This window comes from Lissotriton helveticus, chromosome 8, assembly GCF_964261635.1.
Source record: "Lissotriton helveticus chromosome 8, aLisHel1.1, whole genome shotgun sequence".
In the NCBI taxonomy this organism is placed as follows: domain Eukaryota; kingdom Metazoa; phylum Chordata; class Amphibia; order Caudata; family Salamandridae; genus Lissotriton; species Lissotriton helveticus.
Genome location: NC_136069.1, coordinates 1,010,644,736 through 1,010,659,168, shown reverse-complemented (window position 1 = coordinate 1,010,659,168; position 14,433 = coordinate 1,010,644,736). Strand labels below are relative to the sequence as shown.

General features: G+C 43.0%; 1 protein-coding gene and 1 pseudogene across 1 annotated transcript in view; both read left to right on the top strand.

Annotated features, from left to right (window-relative positions):
- The window catches only part of PHEX (phosphate regulating endopeptidase X-linked), a 1,501,811-nt gene that overhangs the window by 988,809 nt on the left and 498,569 nt on the right, over positions 1–14,433 (top strand). The window lies entirely within an intron of this gene.
- On the top strand, positions 4,725–7,302 carry LOC144773056 (ras-related protein Rab-6A pseudogene; annotated as a pseudogene).

The following is a 14,433-nucleotide window of genomic DNA, read 5'->3' as shown; positions in this document are numbered from 1 at the left end:
TATAAGTCACAATATAGCGTCCCCTGGTAGGGTCTGTCCCCCCTAGTACTGCAAGGGCCCAATTGTCCTTGGGTTGTTTTGTGTTCAGGTAATCAACAAAAATAGGACAAAGAATGTTTCTGTGTGATTAGGCCATATTTATTCGTTATCAGCCATCCTAAATTGTAGTTCATCATATCACTTGATTTTGGCAGTGATATGCAAATCTGGTCACACTATTAGATATAATCATCAATTCTTTCCTCCATCCCGATGCATTTCGGGCTAACGAAGGGATAGTTCTAGAGAAATACACATTACATAATGTGAGAGAACCATCCTATCATCAAACCCATGGTCACCCAACACCCATGGGTGAAGTGACTTATTCAGGCTGACGTGGTGACATGGTATAGACCAACCATATAAAGACTGGTGTCTCAAAAAGTGTGAGGTAGTCTTCCTGACCACAAGGTCAACAATCCATGCAGTGTGCATGTTTGCTAGTTCATGCTGTATGAAAATTAACATACATTGACTCATCATGTCAATCCTGTAAATGATGAATGATCAAGACATTGTGTACTCTTCAACAGGAATACATGCGCCTAATCATAATGGCCAAACATGCGGTTGCTCAAGAATAAGCTAATCATTATGCTGGTGCCACCAAGTATGTACCAGCCTGTGCATGAAGCATGTAGTTAAATACGTGAATCACATCTATAAAAGCAAGTGTCATTTGCCTGTGAATGTCCAACATGCAGGCTCAGGTCATGCCGGCGGATCGTATATGACTTCTCCTTGAAATGTAAGCATAAAAATATACTAACAATCAGGAGTGCCCTAGACTCATAATAGTGTGCTTGCAAGTTTAATACATCATGCATAGTGTGTGAGACTCACACAAACATCCATTTATCACGAGTAACCAGATATCTCAACAACCAAGTTTGCAAAATGTAATAATCATAACATATCAAAATGCATATGTCAAAAAGCTCCCCCTGCCCTACTCAAGAGGATGATGTCAATCTCTCAGCATGTTTGAGTGGTCTGGTGAACGTTTCCGAGAAGGTTACGCGTGTTAAAGAAAGGATGAACAACAGCGAGAATGGACTAAACTCGCTGTTAGTCTCAATTCATCTAAACGCTAGAAAGCGGGGGGCCATATTGGACGGTGAAATGCTTGATTCAAAAGAACCGGGACTCTGCAGAATAATGGGAAATAATCGTGAATAACTGGCCATCCCGTAGTCTCAAGTGATCTAAACGCTAGAAAGTGGAGGCTATATTGGAAGGTGATTCTGTAGAATAATGGGAAATAATCGTGGATAACTAGCCATCCTGTAGAGTTGCGGCTTCAGGGTGTAAGCAGGAAGTCCTTAGATACATGCAACGCTCGTTGACACCAACAATTAAGTTTGAGTGTTTTGAGTGCTCAAGAAGTTAAAAAACGATGGCCATCTTGGAGAGAATAAATGGCGGGGGTCTGTCACCAATGTGTGAAAGAGATCCGAACAAGGTTGATCTCTTCAGTGCCGTAATGTTACACATGCAGAGTGTCAATCCACGTATATGGGTGATGTACAAATGCTAGAAACTGTCATACGTAAAACAATGGAGTCAAATAATACATAGTCATCAAAATGCAAAGAAAAATAAGAAAACACGTTATGATAAAAATAGAGGTCCATCAACGAATCATGCAAGTCACCTTATAGGTAACAAAATAATTCCATCCTATCGTTAATCCATTGGGTTTCAAAGCGTCAAGGCATTTGATCAAAAAACCTTCCCTCTGGAGTAGACTGCTGTTATTGTCTTTACCTTCTTTTCTGTCAATAATTTCCAAAATCAAGAATTTCATTTGGCTTACATTATGACTGTTCTGCACGAAATGGATAGCTACCACAGACCTCATGTTTTTGGTGCGGATGCTGCTTTTGTGTTCATTGACTCTTGTTTTGATCTTTCTTTTGGTCTTATCCACATACACCAGCCCGCAAGGGTATTTAAAAAAAATACATGATATTTTTGGTTTCACAATTTGTGGAAACTCTAAGGTCAATTCTAGAACCTTTCATCGGATGTTTCATCCAGGTCCCTTTGATTATGTTGTTACAATTGTTGCAGTTGTAGCAAGGCAGCATCCCTTTATGTTTCTTTTTCTGAAAGTCTTATTTTGTCTGTGTGATTATTTCTTTGATGTTCCTACCTCTTTGATATATGAAGAGTGTTGTCTCCCAAAAATGCCTTTGAAATCGGGTTCCATAGCTAGTATAGACCAATGTTGTGTAATGTACTTAGATTGGCTACTCATAGTAGAGAATTTTGACCCTACTACCATTCGTTTCTGTTCCTTCTTTTAAGTTTTAGCAAGAAATTTGTCTCTGGTTTTCGTCATGCTACATGTTTAGCTTGTTCCAAAACCTTCTTGGGATATCCTCGTTTATCAAATCTTTTGAGCATCATTCTCCATTTGCTCCCTAGATGTATCTAGGTTAGATACTGTCCTTTTCACTCTATGTAATTGAGAGTATGGCAAATTGTTTTTCAGGGATTTCTGGTGGAAGCTGTTGTAGTGCAACATGTTTCTGTCAGTTGCTTTTCTGAAGATGTCAGTTTCCAATTCGATTGGTGCTTTTCTGACTTGTACGTCCAGAAAGGTGATTGTGTTCTCATCAATGTCATAAGTGAATTGTATTCTGTCATTTATCTCATTCAATGTGGATAGCGCTGTGGTGAGAGAGACCCACATGCGATCCCTTCCACAGGAGGAAAATGTCATTGATGTATTTCAGAAACAAAATAGCGTGTATTTCCCATGTGACAGTGCCCAAAATGTTATCTTCCTTGAACTTGCTCACAAATAAATGTGCATACGCTGGAGTGGAGCAATTGCCCATGGATTTTCCTGTGAGCTGTAAAAACTATTGGTCTTCCCACTTGAAATAACTCAGAAACAAGGTAAAGCGCTACAGTTCCATGAGAAACATTTGTAAGCCTTGATCAAGATTAGAGTTAACTAGCACTTCTGCAATAGCTTCTATCCCCAAGTTGTGGGGGATGGAAGTGTACAACGATTTTACGTCAATCGTGCATAGTAATATCTGGTCATCCTATGTAAACTAAATTTGGTTGATTCTAGAAAGGAACTCAGTCGTATATCTAATGTATGTACTCATTTTCAGAACAAATGGTTGGACATGTTTGTCAAAAAACTTACCCACAGGTTCGTAGAGGCTTCCTCTGGCAGACACTATGGGTCTAAACTGCGGGTTGTGTAAACATTTATGCACTTTGGGTAACACGTACATTACCGGGCTCTTAAGGTTGCTTTGAGCGAGATATCTCCTCACCTTTTCATTTTTGACACCATTGTTAACAGCTCTTTCCAATATGCTCTTCAGTATGACCAAAAATTGTTCAGTGGGATTATGATCTAATATGGCATAGGTTTTGGTGTCTGACACATGAGCCTGAACTTGCTCTTTGTAAAAACTCATGTCCATCACTACTAATGATCCTCCCTTATCCGCCTTTTGACAAGTGATCGTGGGGTTATTTCCACTTTTATCAAAATTCCAAATTCTTTGTTGCCTCTATATTCCGATGTTTAGATTTCTTTTGGAAGTTGAATTTCTAGATGTCATGTTTCACTAAACTCTCAAAGGTATCCAGACACCTTTGGCTGACAGGGGCCATGTAGGTACTTTTCGTTTTCTGACCTTTTAGTAAATCTTCTTCCTCATTGTCCCGTTCATCGACTACGTTTTCGAAGAAGTTTCTCAGGTGTAAGTTATGCATCAATTTGAACAGACTGATCTCCAGTTCTAAACTGCTAGTTTGACATGTAGGTACAAATGGGATTCCTTTCTGAAATGTTATGATCTCCATAGGGCTCAGTTCATGTGAAGAAATGTTGATCACTTAGTTACTATGTTCTATGTTTTCTTCCCCTTGGTTCTCTTGCCTGTGGTAGGTATGCTCCTTGTGTCCAAGTTCTCTTTCTATTTTTATTTTTTCCTTTTTTCCCTGGTGGGTCGTTTTTGTCTCTTTGCCCTGCCCCTAAAAAAGAGACACCAGATGTTTGTGTTGTTTAATGTTCACATGAGAGGGAAGCTGTTCGATAGGTCTCCTATGATGTTGATTGGTGGCTTCACTGTCTGAAGAGGATGTTTCAGTCTCTTATTTTGGTTATATGGTCTGTTCTGTCTCCGTTTGGTGTATACTTCTGCCCAGGTATACACCTCTCCCAACTTATAATTGATGAAGTCTCGCTTGAATTTGTGGATCTTCCTGTCGTTAATCTCCTGTGCATACTTGTTTATTTGGATGTTGAGGTCTGCCAGCGTTTTGGGCCAGTTTTCAGCTTCCGTAGTATTTGATTTAATTTGAGTTATCTCTTTTGAGAGGTCTTCCAAGACTTTTGACAGTTAATCAATTATTAGAAGGATTAAGTCTAAAGAACATTTATTTAGTATAGCATACCATTTCTTCACGAATGTGGGGATATTTTTACATAGGAATGGTTTCAATGAGAACTATAAACCACTCAGGATCCTTTGTGCTCGGTGATATTTAATGAGTGTTTGCATACAGTCGTGTAATGATCTATCTCTTTACTAAATATAGTGCCCCCCCGCGCCGCCGGGCTGTCCGTCCGTCCCCTCCGTGCAGGCCTCACGAGAGCCAGCAGGGCGCCCCCATCCGCACGGCCCGTGGGGTCTCCCGGCCCTGTGCGCGCGCCCCTGCCCGGCCTCGCCCCGCGCGCCCCCGCGCCTCCACCTGCCCAGCCGGCGCCATGTCCTCCTCCGGCAGAGGGGAGTTTGGCAACCCGCTGAGGAAGTTCAAGCTGGTGTTCCTGGGGGAGCAGAGCGTGGGAAAGACATCGCTTATTACGAGGTTTATGTATGACAGTTTTGACAAGACTTACCAGGCTACGATTGGAATAGATTTTCTGTCGAAAACAATGTACCTGGAAGATCGTACGGTTCGACTGCAGCTTTGGGACACAGCAGGTCAAGAACGCTTCCGCAGCCTTATTCCCAGCTACATCCGTGACTCCACCATCGCAGTGGTAGTCTATGACATCACAAACTTGAACTCATTCCAGCAAACATCGAAGTGGATTGACGATGTACGAACAGAGCGAGGAAGTGACGTCATCATCATGCTGGTGGGAAATAAAACTGATCTAGCAGACAAGAGACAAGTTTCTATAGAGGAGGGCGAGAGAAACGCCAAAGAACTCAATGTGATGTACATTGAAAGCAGTGCTAAAGCAGGATATAATGTCAAACAGCTATTCCGCCGTGTGGCTGCTGCCTTACCTGGGATGGACAGCACTCCAGAGAAGAGCAAATAAGACATGATTGATATAAAACTAGAAAAGCCGCCTGAAGAACCAGTAACCGAGAGCGGCTGCTCTTGTTAATCTGCAAAGCATTCTCTGCGATGCCTTCCCCGATGGCCAAGTTCCAACCGAGAGCACCACTATCACTGGCCAGGAAAGAGAAACGACTCTTCGTGGGCTGAATAACCAATTCCAAGAATAGAAAATATTGAAAATTCTACATATATCTTATAAATAAGTCTGTGGATGCAGTATCCTTGTGGGGGAGAAATACCAGGTGTAAAATGTCTGGTTTCATCTATTCCAACTGCATGGTATAGTCCTTAAGATTGCAGAGTGAGATTTGTATGTATAGTTTTAATTTATTGCACTTTGGGCACACAACCGTGCCACAACTGTGTCAATGTTACAAAGTTTGAAAGTATGTGCAGAGACTTGTACCATTCATTACTTTGGGTTTTTTGTGAGTGTACCAGAAAGCTGCTATGATGCCGAAAGCATTTTATTTTCTGTTCCCTACGCTTTGAAACCCAGGGGTTTGTCTTAGGTTTGATTTGATGTGATTGTTTTTGTCTATAGTGTTGGTAATAAATCTATGGCATTCCTTTAGAAATTTCTAAGATAATGCGTTACGTTTCCAGATCTCTACCCAGCACTGACATTCCTCTTAAAGTGCAGGGCTGGGGGTGGCCGGGTGGAAACGAAAGGGTTGCACAAGTTTGACACTTTATTTTAAGGCTTCACTGGGTGCTTTACTACAGCAGATCCTGGACCATGGCCCCCCTTCCATGTGCGTTTTGTTGACAAGATATCTTTCTGACTCCTAACGTTTAAACTGCATCTTCCTGTTAAATCTGGTTATTTGCACTTGGTTCTATGTATTTTTTACTCAAAAACTGAATTATTACACAAATACTTACCTTTACCAGCTTAGCTTCCTTTTCTCCTACCCGTTTCGCCATCCTTTACCCTGGACAAATGTAGAACCAAAAGTAAATAGTTTATTTGCTGAAGTGAAAGTTGGACACAGTGACTTTGAGAGATCTTAAATGTTTGAATAGTATCTTGATGGGTTATTTATGAATCGTATGTCATGCTTGGCTTCATTAATTCAGTCAAAGGTTAGTTACGCAAGAGTGTCTGTTGTCGCCCATGGAGCCTCCATCCCTTGGCTACTGTGATGGGAGAGCAAAGCCCCTCAATCCTGTCCCTTGATCCACCTTGACAAATAGGACTTCTTATGTCTTGTTCACCAAAGGAAACCATGGATTCAACTGGCCACGTGCAACCATTGCCACCTCTATGGCTCTTTGTTTCGAAAGTTAAGGACCTTATTTATGAAATGAGCACTCACTCTTCTAACACCCCTATAGTGCTGTGAAGGCAACGTCCACTTAGTCATAGTCTCTGTAAGATGTCCAGCACAGCCAAGCAAACTTTTAAACCAAACATCTGTCTTCAATTGCATTTTTGTGTACACGTCCTTTCTTGCTGCATCATGTGGTAAGGTTTCGCTGTGAGTAAGTTGTTGAATTATCTATATTTGCTGCGTAAGCAGATATGGCAAGAAGACCCAAAGAAATAGCGTGAAATCATGATGTGGCAGTTCTGTTCCTAACGGGGAGAATACAATTCCCATTACAACATAATGTCTGGAAACCACCAGTGACCTTTGTGAGAGGGAATGCACAAGCCACATATTTGTTGAATCTTTCCAATCCTGTGAATTCCGATTCCTTGCTGCCACCCTTTAATGTGGAGAGGTTTGCTTGTTGTACATGTGCTTGGTGTTAGAGGTGGATGTTTTTTCAGGCCTTTTGTATTTCCCTACACGCTATTTTGTTTTGTTCTTCAGTCTTATACCTCTCAAAGTTTGCCTTTAAAGGTAGCATGCACCACCAATATCTCCATGGATATTCCAAAATAATTGTTAGCTGAAAGCGGAATTGCATTGTGGTCATTTAACGCTATCTAAATTATCAACATATTAGCCCCCTGTTCCACTCATAAATCTAAAGCATTGGATGTAGGGCTAGAAAAATTGTTCAAGCAATGCCCTCATTCGCAGGCCTCACTTGTTTTCTACTGCAAGAGCTTTTACTTTGTCTCTTGTACATGCTCGACAGTAAGTGGAACCTGAAGTTACGTCAGTGTGTCTTTGTATACAGTAAAGCAGTCTCCACTCTCCCCTCACTGGAACATGTGCCCTAGGACCATCTGTTGTACTGTTCATTAAATCACTGGTTCTTTCAAACAAAATAACAAAAATATTGGTAAAAAAAATAGTGAATGAAACTTACTTTACACTGAATACTCTTTGGACGTGTCAAATATTGAGTGTCTGACCCCAATTCTGCTGTTCCCTTTAGCTGTTAGCCAAGTAAATGTGAATATTAATATGAATATTTACTGTATGAACACAACCGTGTATCACAAAATAAACAGATTTCACCAAATAAAAAAAAATAATAATAATATATAGTAGTTGTTTAATGTTATTTTCTTTGTTCCAGATGTTTGATGATGGGTGGTTTCCTCATGGATTAAAGTGTAATTTATTGTGGGTTCCTCTTCCACGAAGGCAAATGTATCCGCTCTTAAATCCGTCAGATTGGATATGTCTTCTTGGTGTCAACTTGGTGTGGCCCCGGGATCATTCTCCAGAGCTGATAGTGGGAATGTGGGCACCAGTGTCTGCATGGTGTTGTTCATCTGCCATTAGATCACCTGCTGCAGAACCCCTTTTAGAGGGCCACTAGGCACACAGGTGCTACTGGGCCCAATCGTGGTGCTTGTGGCCTTTTATTCCTGATTTCCAGAGTCTGACCTACTATGGATCCTGACCAACTGGGCTAAGTACCCCTTCTGCAGTTGACTCTCAGTGGTAGCTGTGAACAAGCAGCCAAAGTCGCCGTCAGAGGGGGCAGAGTGTAAATACATGTTAGTGAACATGGCTCATGACTCAAAGTGCACACAGTAATGTCAATAGACCAATGTCGTTGAATACTTAATTTTTTAAGAAAAAGGAGTATTTTATTTCTAACTACACACAATCAAATGAATATCAACATTTGTACGCAACAACGCAATCCCCTTGAGATCGGGGCTCTAGTGTTTGTCAGGCAAATCCCTATCCCAACCTATTCCTAGTAATGTGGTCAGGATTATTCCCTATTCACTGTTGGAAGCATCCAGGGAAAGCTTACTACTAGGCTGTACTCAAGAGGCTGTACTCAGTCAAAAGTGTCTATGGTGTGGCAACACCGTCAACAGCAAGTCCCCCAGGGCCCAACAGGCCCAATTCAGATCTTAAGTTAAATCAAAACAAAAACCCACTGGCTGAAATATTTAGTGGATCCGCAAAATGTCGGAGATGAATAACATGGGAAACTGTAAATCCTGTCCCCTGGGAGTGTAGAGACCGGGGAGCCACGTGGGAACAAAAAATCAAATACACCTAACATGAAAGAGACCTGTATTATATAACAATAACATTAGTTTTATTCAACATTTTCAGGTATCAAAAATGTTCATTAGGACAACATTAAATAAATATCGCGATAACAACCCACATCCTCACAGGCATACATACGCTCAGTGCTTGCTCTAACCATTCATGAACTACACAGCACTGCTCTACCCCTGTATAGTACCCTTCCCATGCACACATACATCGAGCGTAGAGTCACTACTCCTGCGCTGTGTAACACTCTACACCTACCCGATATAAGCCAACGTTTCAGCTAAGCCCACAGCAGCGGATCTTTACAAAGGTGAGTTAGCCTATGGGCCTCACTCCAGTGACAGTGTAAAAAAAGACCATTTCACTCCTAGTGCACACTGCACAGTGTGCTGCCACCACTGCTCTTATGTTGCTTAATTCTTGATAAAAGTGGGAGCCTTCCACTACTATGAGGGTAGCACTTTGGGAGGCACTTCCGGTCCAATAAAACTACAATCTGTGAGACGGGTCTCTGTAATGGCACACACCATACATGCCAACATTTTAGAAGAAGTAAGGGGGAGATTTTGAGAGAATCATCAGGAGAATGCATTTCTCCCATTTATTTCTATTGAAGCAGAGGCAATTTAAGGCATGAGACGTGTTGTACATTGATTCTTCATGTAATATGGTTGTCTTTTGTCTTAGTCCTTTCTTTGTGTTTTCTTGTTCTCTCTCTACCACAATGCATATGTATGTTCTGACTTCTACCTGGAGAATTCCACTAGTGTCAATTGGTTCTTTGGGGAGGGGGTGGGGCCAGTCGGTACCCATGGTATACTCTATGTAGGGTGTGTTGGAGTATAAATTCCAAGGTGTGAACCTTGTGCAACGTTTGCTGTTGCTTGTGTTTTGGGGGTCATTGTGGAAAGTGTGTGGCTGTTCTTTCCCATGGCGGTGTCTTTTACCCAATGGTGTACCCTTCTTTGGGGAGAGAGTGGGACCAGTCGGTACCCATGGTGTACTCTATGTAGGGCGTGCTAGAGTATAAATTCCAAGATGTGAACCTTGTGCAACGTTTGTTGTCACCCTGTTTTGTTGTGTTGTTAGTGGTTAAGTCACCGAGTTTGTTAGTAAATGTTACATTATTGTGAGAGGTCAACACCAGGTGTGTGATGACGGTTTCATGGGTCTCTTCTCCTTTTGTATTCTTTATTATGAGGTTGCACTGACATTTGGTGTCTCATTCTAGTCTGAAGGGCCATTTCCTCCGATGTACTCTATCTAGGAGTACTTCTGGCCTGCTGACCCTGCAGAATGCCTTTCCTCTAAGGAATTTTCGGACACTCTCCATTCTCTTAATTTCACATCTCATATTCACTCCCCTACCCATGTTAAAGGACATGTCTTAGACCAGGTCTGGTTGTCGAATTGCCTCGTGAAGTCCATCTCCATTTCACCCTGTACGTGGTCGGACCATTACTTAATTTCATTTTCCCTTCCCATTCATCCCCCGGTTAAGTCCTCACTTCCTAAAAATGTCTGGGTTCGGGCTTGGGGGCGAGTAGATCCTGACCATCTATCTAATCTACTCACTACCTCCTATCCCCCACTACAAGGCTTGTCTACCCTCTCCCAGGTTACCTCCATCAACCAGTGGCTCACCTCAGGTTGCGATTCTATCGCTCCCATGAGGCGGGTCACTTCAAAGCGGGAGAAGGATGCTAACCTATGGTTCAATGAGGACCTTAAAACCATCAAATTAACGGTACGCAGAGCGGAGCGTGCCTGGAGGAGAAACTATTGCCCCCTACTCCGATTGGAGTTTATTAACATCCTGACCCAATACAAACAGGCCATTTTGGTGGCAAAAACTACCTATTTCTCCTCCAAAGTCCTCGCCGCTGAGAATCAATCGAGGGAAATATTCTCGATTGTGCACAATTTGGCATTCTCCGATAGAACCACCTTGAAGCCCACCCCCTCTCTGGAATTATGTCACTCCCTTAATAATTTTTTTATTCAGAAAATTGTTACCATTAAAGCTAATATCCCCCCTCCCTCCTCAGCCTTTGTAGACCCCCAGTACCCTTCCTCCAAGGGACAAATCGTTGCCCTTCCGCCTCTAACCAAGGAATCCCTGGCCTCTATAATCCCGCTAGTTAAATCTGGCTCCCCTCTTGATCCTTGCCCTTCTCATATTCTCCGTCATATATTTTCCACCTGCTCTGACCCCCCTCTTCAGCTTCTCAACAGCTCTCTTTCTCAGGGCGTTGTTCCCGCTCCTTTGAAATCAGCTATCATTGTCCCTATCCTGAAGAAACCGGGTGCAGATCCCACGGCCCTTACCAACTACCGCCCTATCTCCCTCTTGCCGTTTCTGGCAAAGGTACTCGAGCGCCATGTCACCCGCACTCTGAGTTCTTTTGTGGAGACGCATGGGATCTTAGCCCCCCGTCAGGCTGGCTTCCGCCCCGCACACTCTACGGAGTCCGTAGTATTATCGGTCCTGGACAACCTCAGGGAGGGAATGGATACCAACCAGACTCAGGCTTTGGTCCTCCTCGATCTCTCAGCCGCCTTCGACACGGTTGATCATACCATCTTACTTTCCCGTGTCAGAGCGGCGGGGATCGGGGGCACCGCCCTGGTATGGTTGTCCTCCTTCCTGAGAGACCGCACCCAGGCGGTTCGCCTGGGTGATTTTACTGCGGACTTCCGGAAAGTTCAGTGCGGGGTCCCCCAAGGTTCTTCCCTTTCCCCCCTTTTGTTTAACCTCTACATTGCCCCTCTTATTTTTCACTGCAGCAGATGGAGGTCTCCGTGTTTAACTACGCGGATGACCTCCAACTTGTCTTTAATTTGTCTTCTTCCTCTTCCTCTGTTTCTAACTTTCAATCCATTATGATCCATATCCGAGACTGGATGAGCCACAACCATCTGAAACTCAACCCAGACAAGACTGAGCTGGTGTTGACGGGTGGCTCATCCAGTCCCTGGTCTTCTTTGTTTTGGCCCCCTTCCTTAGGGTCCCCTCCTGTTCCCTCTACCTCAGTAAAAACACTAGGCATTAAACTTAATTCCCAGCTCACCCTTCACTCCCAGGTTAGTTCTGTGGTGTCTTCTTCCTTTCTTTCACTGCGCACTATACGCAAGGTGTCCCGTTTCTTTTCCTTTGATGCCCTCAAGTTGATTACTTTGGCAATGGTTATATCCTGCCTGGATTATGGTAACACCCTATATGCCAGCATACCTGCATATAGTTTAAGGCGATTACAGCAGATCCAGAACCAGGCGGCGCGCCTAGTGTTCAAGTTGCCAAAGTTCCACCATGTCACCCCCCTCCTCAAAACCCTGCATTGGCTTCCTGTCCGTGAACGTGTACAGTTTAAGCTTGCCTCTCTTACTTTTCAAGCTCGACTGGACACGGCACCGGCTTTTATCTCATCTGAGATTACACCCTATATTCCTACTAGGGAATTACGTTCTTCCACCAAATCCCTTCTTACAGTTCCCCGGTTTCGGAGGAAGAAATGGGGAGGATCGAAATTTGCGACTCTCGCCCCACTCCTTTGGAACTCCCTACCCCCAGAACTCAGAGCCTCCACTCTTTATCTGCAATTTAGGAAACAGCTAAAAACGTATCTGTTTACCAAAGCTTTTAATTAGTCTTTTTAGTCTCAGTTCTCTTTTTTAGTTTCACTTTTCCCAACATGTTATTTGTTAAGTTATAGCGCCATGAAACCGCCGGTGTCCGTGCGCTTAATACATAATTTTAAATTCAAATTCAAATTAGGAGGGCTTATGTGTTTTTCCTGGTGTGTTTAACTATTTGAATGTTTTGGGGAAAGTGTTTTGAGAGCTGTTGTAGCTCTACTTTCCTATGGCAGTGTCTTTTACCCAATGGTGTACCCTTCTATGGGGAGGGTGTGGGGCCAGTTGGTACCCATGGTATACCTTATGTAGGGCATGTTGGTATATAAGTTCCAGGGTGTGAACCCTGTGCAACCTGTGTGAGTTGTTGTTGTACTTTCCTATGGTGGTGTTTTTACCCATTGATGTACTCTTCTTTGGGGAGAGTGTGGGGCCTGTTGGTACCCATAGCATGCTGTAGGTTTAGTTTCAGGGGTTGTACTCTGTGTTGTACCCTTCTTTGGAGAAATAGTGTTGGAAGTTAGTCAATCTCCAGGTTAACCATCCTGTGCTGTCGTGTGGTGTAGTCTACTTTGGAGGGTGTAGAGTTGGTGAGTAATCAATACTTATATTAGTTCTCCAGTTGTCTGATTTAGTTTTTTTGAAATGGGTTGTAGGGTTAGTGCTGCTCTTATTGGTCATTGCCCATGTCAGTTCCCTGGTTGTCTATCCTGAGGTGTACCCTGTTAAAGGAAAGTTGTGTTATTTACCAGGCTTGGTTCCTTATGTTGTTCCTTATTGGGAGGGGTCATGTTTACACTGTCTGTGAGTCCGAAAAAGGGAACTTTTGGTTTCTTTGACTTTCTTATTGTATGTTGTGTTTCTCCCAATCTCTAAGGGAGGGGGATGGAGTGTATTGATATATCGGATTTGGATTTATCTTGTTATTGTACAACATAGAGTAGGTGTTGTTTGAGTGTTTTGTTTCATCTGAGAGTTACGTTTCATTCTGTGTCTCTGAATACTCTTTTGTCTTTGTGGTTGTTGTTGCAGTCTTTTGTATTGTAATCTTCGTTTCCTTTATTTCTTTTCTTTTCTATAAAGGAGGGAGATGTGTTGTACATTGATTCTTCATGTAATATGGTTGTCTTTTGTCTTAGTCCTTTCTTTGTGTTTTCTTGTTCTCTCTCTACCACAATGCCTATGTATGTTCTGACTTCTACCTGGAGAATTCCACTAGTGTCAATTGGTAGTCTGGTCAGCTGGCGAGGCTTGTGCTCAGCTGTGTCCTGCATTAAACCTAATTGTAACCAACACGAAGTATCCTGTCATCTGTTCGCATCATCATACAACAAGACGGCCATAATAAAGCCATTTATTTTGCTTTTAAAACCAGGAGTCTCCCGCCTGAATTGGGTGTATTGGCATGTATGCGGACACCCATGTACTGTGTTTGCTTATGAGAACAACAATCAGCATTAGGAATCCAGACAACCTTACAATTGGGCACTCAGGGCAGGGGTACACGTCCTTTACCATGCAGAGCACTTTTCCGTCCCAACATCTGCACCTCATGAAGAGTGAGTTGTCAAAGTCAACTTGATGGAGCCAGGCACGTCTCTCAGCGCAGACACCTTGCTGGAAGAGTAAACAAGGGGGGCTGGTCCCTGCCAATTTTTAGCACTGGACCATCAGGGCACACTGTGATGTGAAATGTCTAATTTCATAGTGCGTGCTGACATCATACGCAGCTGCCGTGCAGCTGAGTGACTCACTACAGTATATTCTTCACAATGTTCAACGCCACTAAATTGAGCACATGCTGCTGCGATCTGCGTCTAATTTGCTGGCCCCAGGTTCAACATCTAGAATAACTGGGCACTTGAGACATCACAGAGTTATTTCACAATTTTTTGTTTTGTTTTTTGTGAGGCGACCTTGCGACCAGAAGAAGCGAGAGAGTGCTTATGAAGAAGGAGTGTGAGGTATGAAACACTGCCAGTGACAGTGGATTGTCAGA